We start from the raw sequence: 13632 nt of genomic DNA, 5'->3' as shown, positions 1-13632 counted from the left end.
AACCAGACTTCGGCTCACTTTTTCATTAAATGTGTTTAATACCGGAATGTCAATCAGAAACCAAACGACATATTTCCCTTTCCTGAGAACAATTTAGGAAACTGAATGCATGTCTTAAGAAAAACATATTAGAATGTCCCTTTATAGAACAAAAAATCTTTTGTTTCATTAAAATGTACAAAAATATAACAAAGATTAACCTAAATACATTTTAAAATTTAAGTACTTTCAGTTGCTGATTTTGGCTCATATTTGCACAACTCTGAGCTAAACCATCACATTGTGGTTCGCTGTGCGTTTTGGACTGTTGTCCTGCTGGACGGCGAATCTCCACCTGGGTTTCAAACAACCTGCAGCCTCTTCTTGCCGGTTTGCCTTGCATTTCCCATTCCTTTGGTGATTAGAACAGCAGGTGGCTCCACATATTTCTGTGCTCCGTTTGGGACAGGGCAGGTCGTTTCTTGAAGGTTACGAGAGCCAACTCAGAGGGGAAAGTTCTCCCGGCAGCTCGCTCATATCGACCGAGTCCCCTGCTCTGCTGTAGGACTCGGCGTCTCTTTTTGCCCTTGAAGAGAATAGCGCTGAAGCGAAATCAGTTGAAGTGGAGCACAAGTCTGTTTCTCTCTTTTATGTGTCAAGGAGAGAAGTCCTGTTGCATCCGGTCCTGATTGGCCGAATGAGGTCCCAGTTGCCAGGCAACCATCCAGCGGCCTTGCTGACAGACAGCTGCTAATGAAGCCTGGGTTATAGGTAGAGGGAGCGCGCTGCAGAAAAGGGCAACACAGCCTCTCTTTCTCATGCTTAACACATCCCTGGAACCTGCTGCTGTTCACCTCCACGAGCCGCCACCGAAACACCCACTCCACAAATTCAGTCGTCTCTCACTGGCGTTCCCCCTTCTCCCCTGAAACAACCCGCTGATTAATATGTATACAGTAAAACGAGGAGGGATTACAGAAGGCTTCAGAGTAGGGGCTTTGCTTATTTTGGAAATGGAAGTGTAAAGAAACAGATGGCAGCGATGCAACCACGGCAGCCGCGCTGCAAAGCGGTGATGGCTGCGCATGACTCGCACTCGGGTCACACATACAGATCCTGCGCAGTGCGAGCGTCCCACCCGATCTGTCTGGACACACTGAAGGAAAGCCGTGTATCGCTACTCTTCCCCTCATTCTTCCCCATTTAACAGTTGGGCTGTTTAAAAGAAAGGTAGAGTGTGGCAATTTTCTACTAAGTCGGGGCAGCTGGAGCATGTAGTCTTCCTGCTCTACATGTTGCTTTCACACATTTTGGAGCTCCCTCATGAAATGGACCATTTATTCGCTCTTAATGTAGCTTCACAATGCCTCTCCGCTGAGCAGTTGAGCAGCTAATGTGCTGCCAGTGGAACAACTCCGCTGAGCTGAGCTGCAGAAGCAACTGGTTGCTCCGCCTGGCTGCGATACTTGCAAAGCAAAGCTTGTATCTCTGTCCAAACTGCACTTCTTTCAAGATTTTAAATATTCAGTGTCACTTTGTACTTTATAAGCACATCATCATCATCAAGTGTTTTAGCTTTTCTAGAAAAAAGCATATAGATAGTTTTGCTGGATTTTATTTAGGGTAATCATAGTAAATGGGGCTGAATAAAAATGCACAACACTTTTGTATGTCAGGTATGAAATTGGCAGCTGCAGTAAAGCTGTACGTTTTAGTATTCAGTCATAGTAATCTGTATATTTTTAAATAACTTATCTAGCTCGTCTTTTATAATAATCACACATTAAAGGACATGTCCTTTTGAAGCTTCAACAAGGGAATTATTAACTTCGGGAGCTGTTTCCTGTTTCACCATTTATCAGACAACATGTAATCTTTGGCCTCAGATTGAGCTTGTTGATACATAAAAAGACTCTGAGGTTATACCTGCAATCAGATGAGGAATTAGGACAACTGTGGCTAAAGAAGCCAAGTTTTAATCAACCACCAAAAGCCCTGCAGGTGACCTGTTCTCACCTATGAACCAACTGAGGAGGAAGACCCTTATCCCGCTTTGCTATGGCAACAACCAATGGAGAAGAAATGTCTGCTTCTGAATGGAAATATGATATGGAAGAAATATTTTGTCCTTCTAAAGTTGGTACATTTCTGAGTAATGTATAATTTTTTATTCAGAAAGACGTTCCAAATTCGGCTGATATACAATTGATTTTTATTTTAGAACCACTACCATCCTGCAGTGCTGTATCATTTCTTCCTGAAGGTGGTTTTCTTTACATTTCCTGGGCCAGCTGCCTAAGCTTTGCTGAGGGGCCAAACAGGCAGAAAGCATTAATAATTTAGAGACATGGTTGCAAGAGCTGAATACTTATAGGATGATTGGAAACTCCCCCTAAAAAATGTCTAAACATACAACAAGTACCAACGCTTGGCTGGTCATTAGGAAGCTAAACTATAGAGAAAGGAGAGACGTGTTATGCTACATCTGTGCAGTAAAGGCTGTAGTTCTAGTTGAAACTGGGTGGCAAAAGAGAGCTTGATAGAAAGCTTTGCTAACAAACACAAAATGTACTCAACAGGATTTCCAGTACATGATTGCACGCGCTGAGCAGCATTCTGATGAAAGGCGTTTTCTAATTGAACCTCTGAAATTGAGTCTCTATTTTTCTAAGGGACAACTGAGAACGGTTTTCAAAGAAGGGTCAAGACATAAATCTTTGAAATAAGCCAAGTGAAAGCATTAGGAAGTGGAAAAAAAATCTAAGGAAAAATACTGAGTAATGACTTAATTACAAAATTCATTACATTAGGAGTGCGACTATCAGAAAATCTGTTTTTAATGAGAATGTGAACCGTTTAGTGAGCTGCTATCAGCAACTTGTTAGTAAACTGCTCACAATAGATGTGGACATTTGGCAAAAAGTGACATGGTCTCTTACTCTCTGCACATGTTTTATATTGAATTTATAAACAGCCCCCAAAAAATGCCACGTTTTTAAGCAGTTCTAAAATGTTTTAAGTGCAACCTATATTACCAAAAAAATATTTAGTTTCAATGCTTAAGCTAATCTAAATAAGCATCTGTTTGAAGGATTCATGTCTTAAATTTTTTTATTTTCTTGTTGCTTTGCACATCAAACCAACAAGAAGATGATAAGATCACAGCTCATCATATGGAAACAAATGAGCTAAAGCTCGACTTCCTTCTCATTAAAACCAGCATAGCAGCAAAGGTCGGCTGTTGCAACAAATGTGACTGACAATCTATCAGCATAAAGCTGCCAGCAGAACAATTCAGTCTCACCAATAAAAAAAAAACATCTAGAGCATAAGAATGAGTGAAAAGACAAATTCAGTCCCAGAGGAAACGATTCAACCAGCTGATCCCACTGAAGAAACCAGAACGAAACATGGTGGTCTTTATCCTGTGCTCAGTCTTCTGTGAGCGTACCATAGAAGAAGATCTAGAGGTTTCTGCTCACCTGTAGATATCCGAGTCCTCGTTTCAATTTTCTTCCCATGCCTTGCTGCCCAATGGTTTATTCATGACTTGCTGCTGTTCTGAATATCTTCATAGATACCTCTGGAAGAGAATCAATAGGTCAAATAAAAATATCTTCAATCTAAAATATATTCTCTTTTTCATTCCTGTGTATGACTTAGTTATCAATAAGGTTGAACAAGCATTTTAACAGTTTTTACAAGGACACAAAATGTGTTCATCCCATAATAACAGAAGAGTTGATTGAAGGAGATTTGAAATTGAAGATGAAGTAATTGTTGCGTTTTATTCTATAATCTCCATAACTTTGCTGATCACACAAAGTTGCTGCCTTTTGGCAAACCGACGCTGAAAGTACTGGCAAATTATTGTAAATCATCACAAACAAAAAGCAATTTTTGTTTATGTTATGAGGTTGTATTTCGTTTAAAAAAAAAATTATATAAACAAAAGTAAAGCAGGCCATTTGGTTTAATATTAAATAATGAAATTCCTGTTCACATTTTAAATGTGTTGTGAATATTTTCAGTAATGAGAGCACTGGCAGGACGTTGGTCAGGAAGACAGCGTTCAACACTGCCATCGATCTGAAACGGATCAGTGACGGATGGTCGACCGTCACTGATCTGTGTGGTTAAAGGCTGCTGAGGAAGGATCTCAGCCGTCTGCAAGGCTGATCTCATTATATTATGGTGGGGAACTGAAACATTTACACTTTCATATTAAAGAGTGTAACAGCATGTTACAATTAGTCAAGTTCCTCTCAACTCACTTACATCTTCATTTACGCAATTTTGACTTGTTTTTTCACCATTTACTTTTTATAGAAATCCAATTGAACCTAATAACTAAAATAACAAAAAGTTTGTGCAGTTATTCTTGAGCAACAAAATCAGCTTTCCTCTAAAACGTCTTAAATCTAGTGTCGTAAACTTGTTCCTAGCACACAGAAACAAGTAGCATGACGTAATGTGCTTAAATAAGGATAAAACATGAATACAAATGTTGCTTCCTCATCCTCCCAAGTCTATCACACATTCACACTTGAGTGTCACCTTCCTTTCACAGATCACTATCCTCCCTTTAGATTACACATCATATATAGAAACAACATTCAAGGACTGACTGACTCACTATTTTCCTGCTGAGCCTTTTTCAAGCTGAAAAGATCTACCAGAGAAATGCTCACACTACAGCAAGTAGTTTATCTTCTAAACCAGAATAAATATATTTCCCTTGACTCTGTTCGTGAGGGGAAAACAAAGAACAACGTCACGTTTGACGTAAAGACCAATTCCTCTCATCCCACTGATCACCTGATATTAATAGCATGTTAGTAAAAAGAAGTGATGATGCCTCTTCTGCAGGGAAACTGATTTCATCTTAATAATGAAACATGTCCGTTTCTGAGCTCACCAAATATGACAGCTTGCAAACTACATCAGAATGTAAATATGCTGTCCACGCATCTGCAATATGATATAGAAGCCACTCAAAATATATATCAAATCTTTATCTTGTACATAGTTTATTCACATGTGGCTTTGTTTAGTTTTTGCCCACAACTCAAGAGTATAAAGTAATTAAATCACTGCTTCATCTCAGGCGTGACATCATTATAATTGCCTGCAAATTGCAAAGGAAGGCTACTCTTGGTTCTTTATGGGCAAGGAATGACTCAAGGGGTCACTTACTGAATTCAACATTAACTGCCCACATGCGTCTTCTCCCTCTGCCCACACTTTCTTCAGGCAAGATCACTTTAAACTGTTCTGATTGCAGGAAAACTTTTATACAGTTCATTCTGCAGAGATCATCAACAGAATAACAGGCAGCCTCACTGTTCAAACAGAAACTGAGGCTGTGAAACTGCTGTTGACCACAGGAGGGGTGAAGACATGAAGGGAGCAAGGTCACCACAGAGGAACAAAAAAATCTGATCAACCTGAAACTGATTTTCTGCGACATCCACCTTGTTCAATTTTCTTTTTAATAGTAAAATATCAACTAAAATTTGAGAAAAAAAAAAACAATGCTCTATGAGTTCTCACAGATAATCATCAGCCAGATTAGTCAACAAAATAGGTGATGCATTCAGAGTCCTGAGGTGAAAAGATCCACCTTATTTCTTAAACCAATGATGCTTTTAAAAGCATAAGCCAACCATAGCTGCACGTTCACCTTTCAAAGATTGGAAAAATGGTATGAAGAAGGATTATTTAAACTAATATTTAGATGCTTCATTAACTCCATTGGTACAGAGGTAAAAAATAATAAAAAACATCACACAATTAAATTAGATATTGATCTGGCATTTTCTGTGCTTTCAAATAGCAGACTGCACATTTATTGTGTATTTGGCTATTTTTAATTGGCAGATTTTTTTGTAGCTTGAGGACATGTCAGGGAAAAAAGGAGATGATGCCATCATACATTTTTGAATTATTACATAAATCATTAAATTTGATGTTTATTTTAATGTACAGTCGTACCTGATCCTCTCTCAGCTGTGCCTTTAATCTGTTTCATCTTGTTTCTTCCCCAGTGGTTGGAAAAATCCCAATCAGGATGTAGAGTTCCTCTGCGGGCTTTTATTGACAAAAAGAAAGAAACAAACATGCACGATTTTAGTTGTTGCTTCAATTACAACCTTAACTTTCTTAAAACAAAACGGCTACAAGAGTATGGCAACTCATACTAGCATGTTCTAATAAATTATTTATAGTGATATAAATGCCCTTACGTTCACAAAATCCTTAGATAGCATTGCTCAACCTACATTTTATGGTTAATTTTGTACGTTTCATGTTTTTTTTCCATGTAGAAAAATGACCAGAATTAAAATGAAAAGCATAAATAATTGAAAAACTTAGACATTTGTCTCAACTCCTTCTCTTTTGAAAACTGATGGAAAATACTCCACTGATTGCAGGAATAATCTAGATGCATGTTTAACACACACCGGTTACTACAGCTCAAACTTCAGCTTTAGTCTGATTATAGGTACAGCAGCAGCACTGCTCATCTTCTACATCAACCAGTCAGCAAAGATCATTTCCAAGGAAATGTTTCTGATCACATTTCACTTAAAGGAGACTCTAGACAGAACTAGAACTTGCTCTAGTGTCTCCATGTTGGGTCCCTCCACTCAATGTTCCACAGTCTTTTTTGGAAAACCATTAAAAGGAAAATAACAAGCTGTTAAATTAACACATTGAACACCAGGTGGGTTTCAGCACATGAAATTAAACCAAATCTGTCAAGTTACTACACACACACTCACATTTTTACAATGGACAGTCCAGGTACCCGGTGGGCAGGGAGATGCTGTATCCTAGCAACTGCATTTTTTTCCACAGATTTTTGCCAGCCAGGGTTTTGTGGAGTAGAGTAACTTGGCACAGCATGGCGATGGATTTATGAACCAACATAAAACAGAGATTAATTTCACCCGTGTGTGTGTTTGTGTGTGGGGAAGTATGTGTGTATAGTTAGGTGGGTATCAATCGAGTGATTTTGAAAGGCATAATAAGATCAGCGTTAGACCTCCCAAGCACAACAATTGGCAACAGAAACACTGGACAAAGTAATTTGGAATGACTTATGTCTCACTTCTTGAGAGAAAATGGTGTCACTGACTACATCATAGCCCTGACAAATTAATGCAGAGCAGAGAAGAAAAGCACTTCATCATGGGGGACATAAATTCCCGAGCTGGACAGATTTACATTGATTGAGCATACAGAGACGAGCAGAGCACGCCCCTTTAGGTAATAAAGTGCCACAGTCAATCACCCATCAGACTCTCGGTGCAGCTGCATTCCTGCCATCTCGGCCTATCCAGCAGGTTCCTCAACAAGCTGTCCACTGATGAGTTGGCCTATGCAAGATGAGAGGAATACAAAGCCTGGAGGGGAATGGATGTGAGGATGGAGGGCTGAGGTTGGGAATATTGATCTGCGTTTGAGGAAGACAGGATGCAGAAATACACAACCAATGACTTTGATGAGGTTCAGTTATAAAACACCATTTGAATCTCATAGAAGAGCTCGATATGTTCTCAACATCCTCTTTTTATTCTAATATCAATACAGCAAGTGAGAGAGTGCTCATAATGATGCTAAATAGCAGCTATTGAAAATAACTTTTAGGTTTTCAATCTAAAGATGATGGTTTGTGTTCTGGCTAGAGAAAGTTGCTGCTTGACTTGTAGTTTCATGTCATTATTTTTGCTGAATTTAGATTACAGCAATATTTGTTTTAAACTAGTAGACAGTTTTTCTACATGTGACCCAAGTAGAAATCCAAAATGAGTCAGTCCAACTCGGCACATGCAGCTAATACAGCAAAAATTTAATTAAAATTTTTGATTTTAGTTGGAAGGATAAAGATTCTACTTTTGTTCCTTTTACAAACAGATTCAACAAAATGTTCACATTCACACACTGAAAAGAAATGGAAGAGGGACAAATTGAATCTTTTTATGAGATTCAGAGAAAAAAAACATAATAGCACATAGTTATGAAAATCAAAAATATGTTTTTTCTGCAGGTTTTCACACAGAAAAGACTCGTCCACAGACAACATAGACTGCAATAATAACACATTTTTTTCAACTTTAAAGCGTCAAGGATTTGAAGTTGGAGCTTAAAATCTAAAAACATTCTTGCCCAGTTCAGTTCATAATGTAAGAACAACAAATTGCAGAACATTAAACTTCCATGTTTAATTGTTAAAAGGCAGGATAGATAAGGGGGTAGAACCCAGTATAATGCCTTAACCCATGTACAGTTAATTTAGAATATATATAGTAAATCCCCAGAATGGGTAACTAGATTGTTTCCACCAATTTCAGCTTCACAAAAAATAAAAGCATGAACTTTGGATTTCTTGGTTTCCTAACCTTTACCTTTACCTTCCCTCTCTAAACACACTGCTTACGCTTTGAGCCAGTTTTAATGACTATGTTGCAGCTCCCCACATTTTATTACAATGTAGGTTAATACATTACCATTACTGCTTCCCTTAGACTAAATCAATTATCTGGTGAATGTGCCATTTATTGTGCTGCAATGAAATAGTCACTGTGGGTTCATAGTTGCTTTTAAAATGCTCTTGTAGAGTAATTAAGTAGTCTTATGAGAAATACTTTAAAGACTGACAACATTTAGTAAAAGCAGTAAAGTGCAACTAGACCCATCTTTACTCATGTTGTATATTTGACGTAACAGTTTCTTAATAAGTTGTTAAAGAAGCCAAATGAATCGTCAATTTCTAACAACATAAACATGTAATTTGGGGACAGCCAAACATTCACAAAATACATTTACATTACTTATTTTTTTTAATATGGAGCCCAAGACCAAATAAGAAAAAATACCCTCAAATACATAAATTTGGCTCAGTTTTGTTTCGACATTTAGGTCAGATGAAGACCAAACTGCAGAGAGGCAATTTTGATTTTAATTTGATAAAACAAAACTTACCAGTGTGAGTTAAAGCGCAGCAGCAACAAATCCACAGAAAACTCAGAACCATGGGTGATTATTACATCGGCAAGTTCTGGAGATGCTTGAAGTAAGAGGCAGGGCCTGACAAGGGAACGAACAGAGAGGCTGGGAACGTTAATTACTGGAATGCAAAACAGGTAGATGATTACTAATGGACCGCAGCTGTGGGGGAAATGGGAAGCTACAGAACCAAGAAGACTGGGTTCTGACAGACAGTCAATAGCTGTGTTTCTATTGCAAATGTGCACAAAACTTTGCTAATATTCCGCTAATCTAAAAAAAAAAATGTTATAATAAATAGGAGACGCGATTAAAAGCAGCCGTGAATAGGTTTGTTCGCTGATAAGTCATTAAAAGCATGCAGCGCCAAGACCCTCCAACTACTTCCTGTTGTCTTCTTCTTCGTGGTTTGCGCTAAGGCAACATCCGGTTGTTGATCATGTGACTTGTATGACGTGAAAAAAGTGTTTCCGTTGTAGTTTTGCTAAATAGATACGGCTAGAAACATCATTTCGTCCTAGAGCAAAAACTTTTTTTTAATCAAAAAAGCAAGAGCATTTCGAAAATGGCGTGTTTCCATAAAGCGAATTTATTCTTGGAACGTCAAATTGCGCAGGTATATGGTCCATTGAAATGCAGGATTAATAAATAAGAAAGTACAGTTTCTAGTAAATGTAAAAGTCCAAATGAAAAGAAGGCTGTATTTTTTTAATGTGTTTTATAGTAAGTTGACCACACGTAGATGTTCTAAAGCGCTTTAATGAAGAGGCTTTTAAGGTTTTGTATATTTGCAGGTGTGGTGGCATGACAGAAGCCTTAAAGCACACACTGAGAAGAGTGGCTGCTGAAAGTATCCTTTTAATTGTGAAATATTTTGATGATTTTTTATTATTATTATTTATAACACGGCATCCTCACTCATTTCACTCACTCATGGTGTCTGTATTGTTCCTGTGATGTGCCCTGCCTCTCGCCTGTTGAATGCTAGGGTTGGCTCCACCGATATATCAGTATATGAATGATCCTCAACAGCTGTCAGTGTCATACTATAGTGTCTTGACTGATTAAACAGGCTGATGGTTGCTCAAAACAGAGCAAACACTGAGACAAGTAAATGCATAATTGATGGTGGATGTTCCATGGAAATAATTGCAGATTGTGAAGGTGATTAATTGCTGTTTGTACTCATTATGTTTGATGTACACTGATTGCAGTCCACTCCAGTTACATTCTGGAGATTGTTGCTTAATCAGTGACTCAAAGATACTGCTTCATGGAGAAATGTTGCAAAAACCTCTATTATGTTCACAGCAGTAAATAATCACTGGTATAATCACAATCCAATAATTGTTGGTGATTGCATATGTTTTTCTACAATGTATAATGTAATGCACATGGGAAGATTCAGAGACCTGTTAAAAATGATCTTACACAGCTGAAGCCTTAGTGAGGTTTTATCACAGTATATCTAGAAAAAATATCAAATCACTGCTAGTTTTAGCAGCAGTATTAACAAACTGACTATTTTAACCCTCAATAAAGTTTTATTCTCTTTAAAGTAACAAGAGTTATAGTTTAACTCAAATTAGGTCTCCCTTAAACTTGCTTCAGATAGACAGTTTTTAAATAATTGAATGTCTAAGGCTCTATAGATCCAGAATGTGTCTGTATGCCCTAGAAGAAGTAAGAAATAAACGGAGAGAAAAAAATTCAGAGCAGCAGACATTGTCTTCTGGGAGATCCTGAGTCAGACTGGCATGACTCATTGCTCTCCCCTCCATGCCCGCTTTCTTTTAAAGCAGGAGTTTTTTGTGTCTTGGCTTCCAGACAGTAGGGTCTGTATCAGCAAGCTGCAGAGCCAGGATTGTTTATTTACACTTCAAATAGTCTGAATACCTCAAATCCCAAAGGCTTGGAGATCCTCCATGTCGAGAAAAACCCCATGGCATCGCAGTTGCATTTGGCCTCTTCCACATTCCTATGAATGGATGTCTTCCTGTCAGGAGCAGACATGTAATCTGAGAATGGGCCGTAAGACACTCAATCAAACTGCATGCTTGAGCACTCTGCCGTAACCTGTCGATTGGGTTTATCCATGTAGCATCAACCACCACTATCCATCAAGTGTAGTGCACCGGATTTGCATCTAATGTAATGATCTTGCTGGAACTGACTGCACGAGTCATGGTTGAACGGCTCTGTGGGTTGGAGTGTGTGTGTATATGTGTGTGTGGTTTATTTCTCAGGTGGGTCAGAGTCAGTGGTAAAGGTTACTAAGGTCAGATCTGATCTAAACACAACTGAAAAGTTATTTATTGTGAACCCTGACAGCTCTTATTTATTTTCAAACAAGAAAAAAGTGAGGATGTGATTCTTCAGTATTATAAATATTGATATATACTGAACAGACTGCTGCTAAAGATTGTTCCATCAACAGTTATAGGCTGGCTAAAGTCAAATTTGGATGACTTTAGCATGGAATACATTTGCTAGGATTATATAATGAACTCTAATGAGCAATTGGTGTGAAAACAAATCTCTCTAGTTTCATTTGAATCTTGATTTTAGTAGTTCAAACACCAAATATACAATTAATATGCATTAATACACATGAAGGAATACACACAGTTGACTATTTTAGATATGTTCTATGATAAAAAATATGAATATTTTGGAGTTCAGTTCCACAAAAGAATTCAGTACAGAATGTGAATCTGCAAATAATGGAGTGCGAATAGCTGTAAATAGTTTAAAATCGTATCAAGGTAAAAAGTAAAGATAAAAGCAGCATCTGAATGCATATTTAAACTCAAGATGCAGATGGAGTGCCTTATCTTCTACCAGTAACATCTTTTACTGATCATAATCTACTGCAAGAATCCATTTTTAAAGTATAAAGAGTTACTGCTTTGAGCTTTGAGGATCTGTATTGGGAAAGGCTAATGGGGTCTCCACACATTTTTCATGTTAAGACACCATACTTTTCCAGACTGAAGTTTCAAGTGATCTCAACAAAAGTTTAAGTACAAAGTCTCATCATCCTTCTACTGGACCAAATGAAGCCTCCATATCAAATTTAAGACCCTTTCCAGTCTCCATAGGAGCCTTTATGTAAATTATTCGATTCCTTTGCAGCATCTAAATACGTCAAGCAAATCGAGTGAGTGTTAACTAAACCTGCAAGTTAATTTGTAATCCCTTTTAGATACTCTTTGTGTTTTCTTGTCTATTTAAAATTCAAATGATCCGTCTTATCTTCCCCAACTTGTTCCCACCTTGGTCTGCGCGCTACCTGATGTGTGTATTTTGAGTAAACATGCATTTGTTTATGCGTGGATATTACACCCTTATGTGGTATATGTGCGCATCTGTGTGTGAAGGTTAATTAATTCCCAGGACAGCAGCACACACACATAAACAGGCCTTTCATGATAATAGGTTTGTAAATGGGGGATTCAAGCTGCCAGATCTTGTACCGCGCATGCAAAGACCTCAGCTGGTTGCCAAGGGCGATGTTTCTATGACGGCTGCGTGGAGTATGACTTTCCTCTCCTTGTTTACCGTGAGGGAGGAGACCATTAAGAATAATCAACTCTGTTTGAAGGGAAATTCTGAATCAAAACACTAAATAAAAAAAAATATATATTAAATTTATCAAAATCAGTTTTATCGTGGTATTGTTTCTGTTCTTTTTAAAATATTTCTCTAGCTTAGTTTTTATTCTTTTACATCTTCATGCGAATGCCTCATGGGGAACACTATTTCATTCACTTTTTGTTATGTTTTGAGCTTATGGCTCTTTGCAAAGGTTAAGACTGGTTTGGCCTTGACACGCCAAGACATCTGAAGAAACACAAAGTGAAGATGGATTTTCATTCCCTTTGTGGGATGTCTGCTTGTTTCAAAGTAAAAAAAAAAAGAGGCTAAACTGAGAGCTGTCCTGGGATTTCACACTGAGATACCAAATATGTCACCAGACTTCATGGTCACCGAACTACAGCTTTTACTGACTCACTGTTTCCAAATAAGTGCTACAATGCAAAATATGTCAGCTAGTAACAGAAGATGCATAATATATTTATATGTATGATAGAAAGATATCCAATTTTGAACATAGCAACAGCTCTTAGATGAGACTTTAGCGCCATCTGCTGGTCAAAGAGAGAAAGAGTAACAGTGATTTGACTGAACTAGGAGAGTTTCTCATCAAAAAATTCTCTAAAGATGCAAAACAATAGGTGACTAAATCATTTTGAATTCTCATTTTATAGTACCTTAAAAAATATATCATTAAATAAAAACAAATGCTGTCTTGTTTTATCTTGCTCTGCCAGAGCAAGGAGTTGAAAATGGCAAAAGTGCAGGAACATGGACCAAAAAAAAAAAAAACTAATTTGCATTTTGCATGTAACCCAATAGGTTCAACTTTGGTCTTGACTTTGTTACATGACTTTCTCAAATGTCAAATAAGACTTTTTATTTATTCTTCAAACTCATGGCTGTTGGTTGCACTGGATTTTATTTAGGAGTATTAACATTACAGGGGGCTAACCTACTTCTATTAGCAAAATATCTGACATTATACTTGAAGACTTATACGTTTCAAATAAAAGGTCAGAAAACTCCCTTTGTCGGGATCAG

At 37.7% G+C, this 13632-nt stretch overlaps 1 protein-coding gene across 1 annotated transcript in view; it reads right to left on the bottom strand.

Moving 5' to 3' along the window:
• ppfia2 (PTPRF interacting protein alpha 2) overlaps positions 1 to 9372 on the bottom strand; it is a 160878-nt gene extending 151506 nt beyond the window's left edge. Inside the window, exons 1-3 of the mRNA XM_016673047.1 lie at positions 8968 to 9372; positions 5974 to 6069; positions 3462 to 3562 (exon numbers count right to left, since the gene is read on the bottom strand). The gene's annotated coding sequence lies outside the window, so the exon portion shown is untranslated. The remainder of the gene's footprint in view (positions 1 to 3461; positions 3563 to 5973; positions 6070 to 8967) is intronic.
• Between the last annotated feature and the right edge of the window lie 4260 nt (positions 9373 to 13632).

Source organism: Poecilia formosa, unplaced genomic scaffold (assembly GCF_000485575.1).
Source record: "Poecilia formosa unplaced genomic scaffold, Poecilia_formosa-5.1.2 Scaffold69, whole genome shotgun sequence".
In the NCBI taxonomy this organism is placed as follows: Eukaryota; Metazoa; Chordata; class Actinopteri; order Cyprinodontiformes; family Poeciliidae; genus Poecilia; species Poecilia formosa.
Note: the sequence above shows the minus strand (reverse complement) of the source record. Positions and strands in the feature narration are given on the sequence as shown.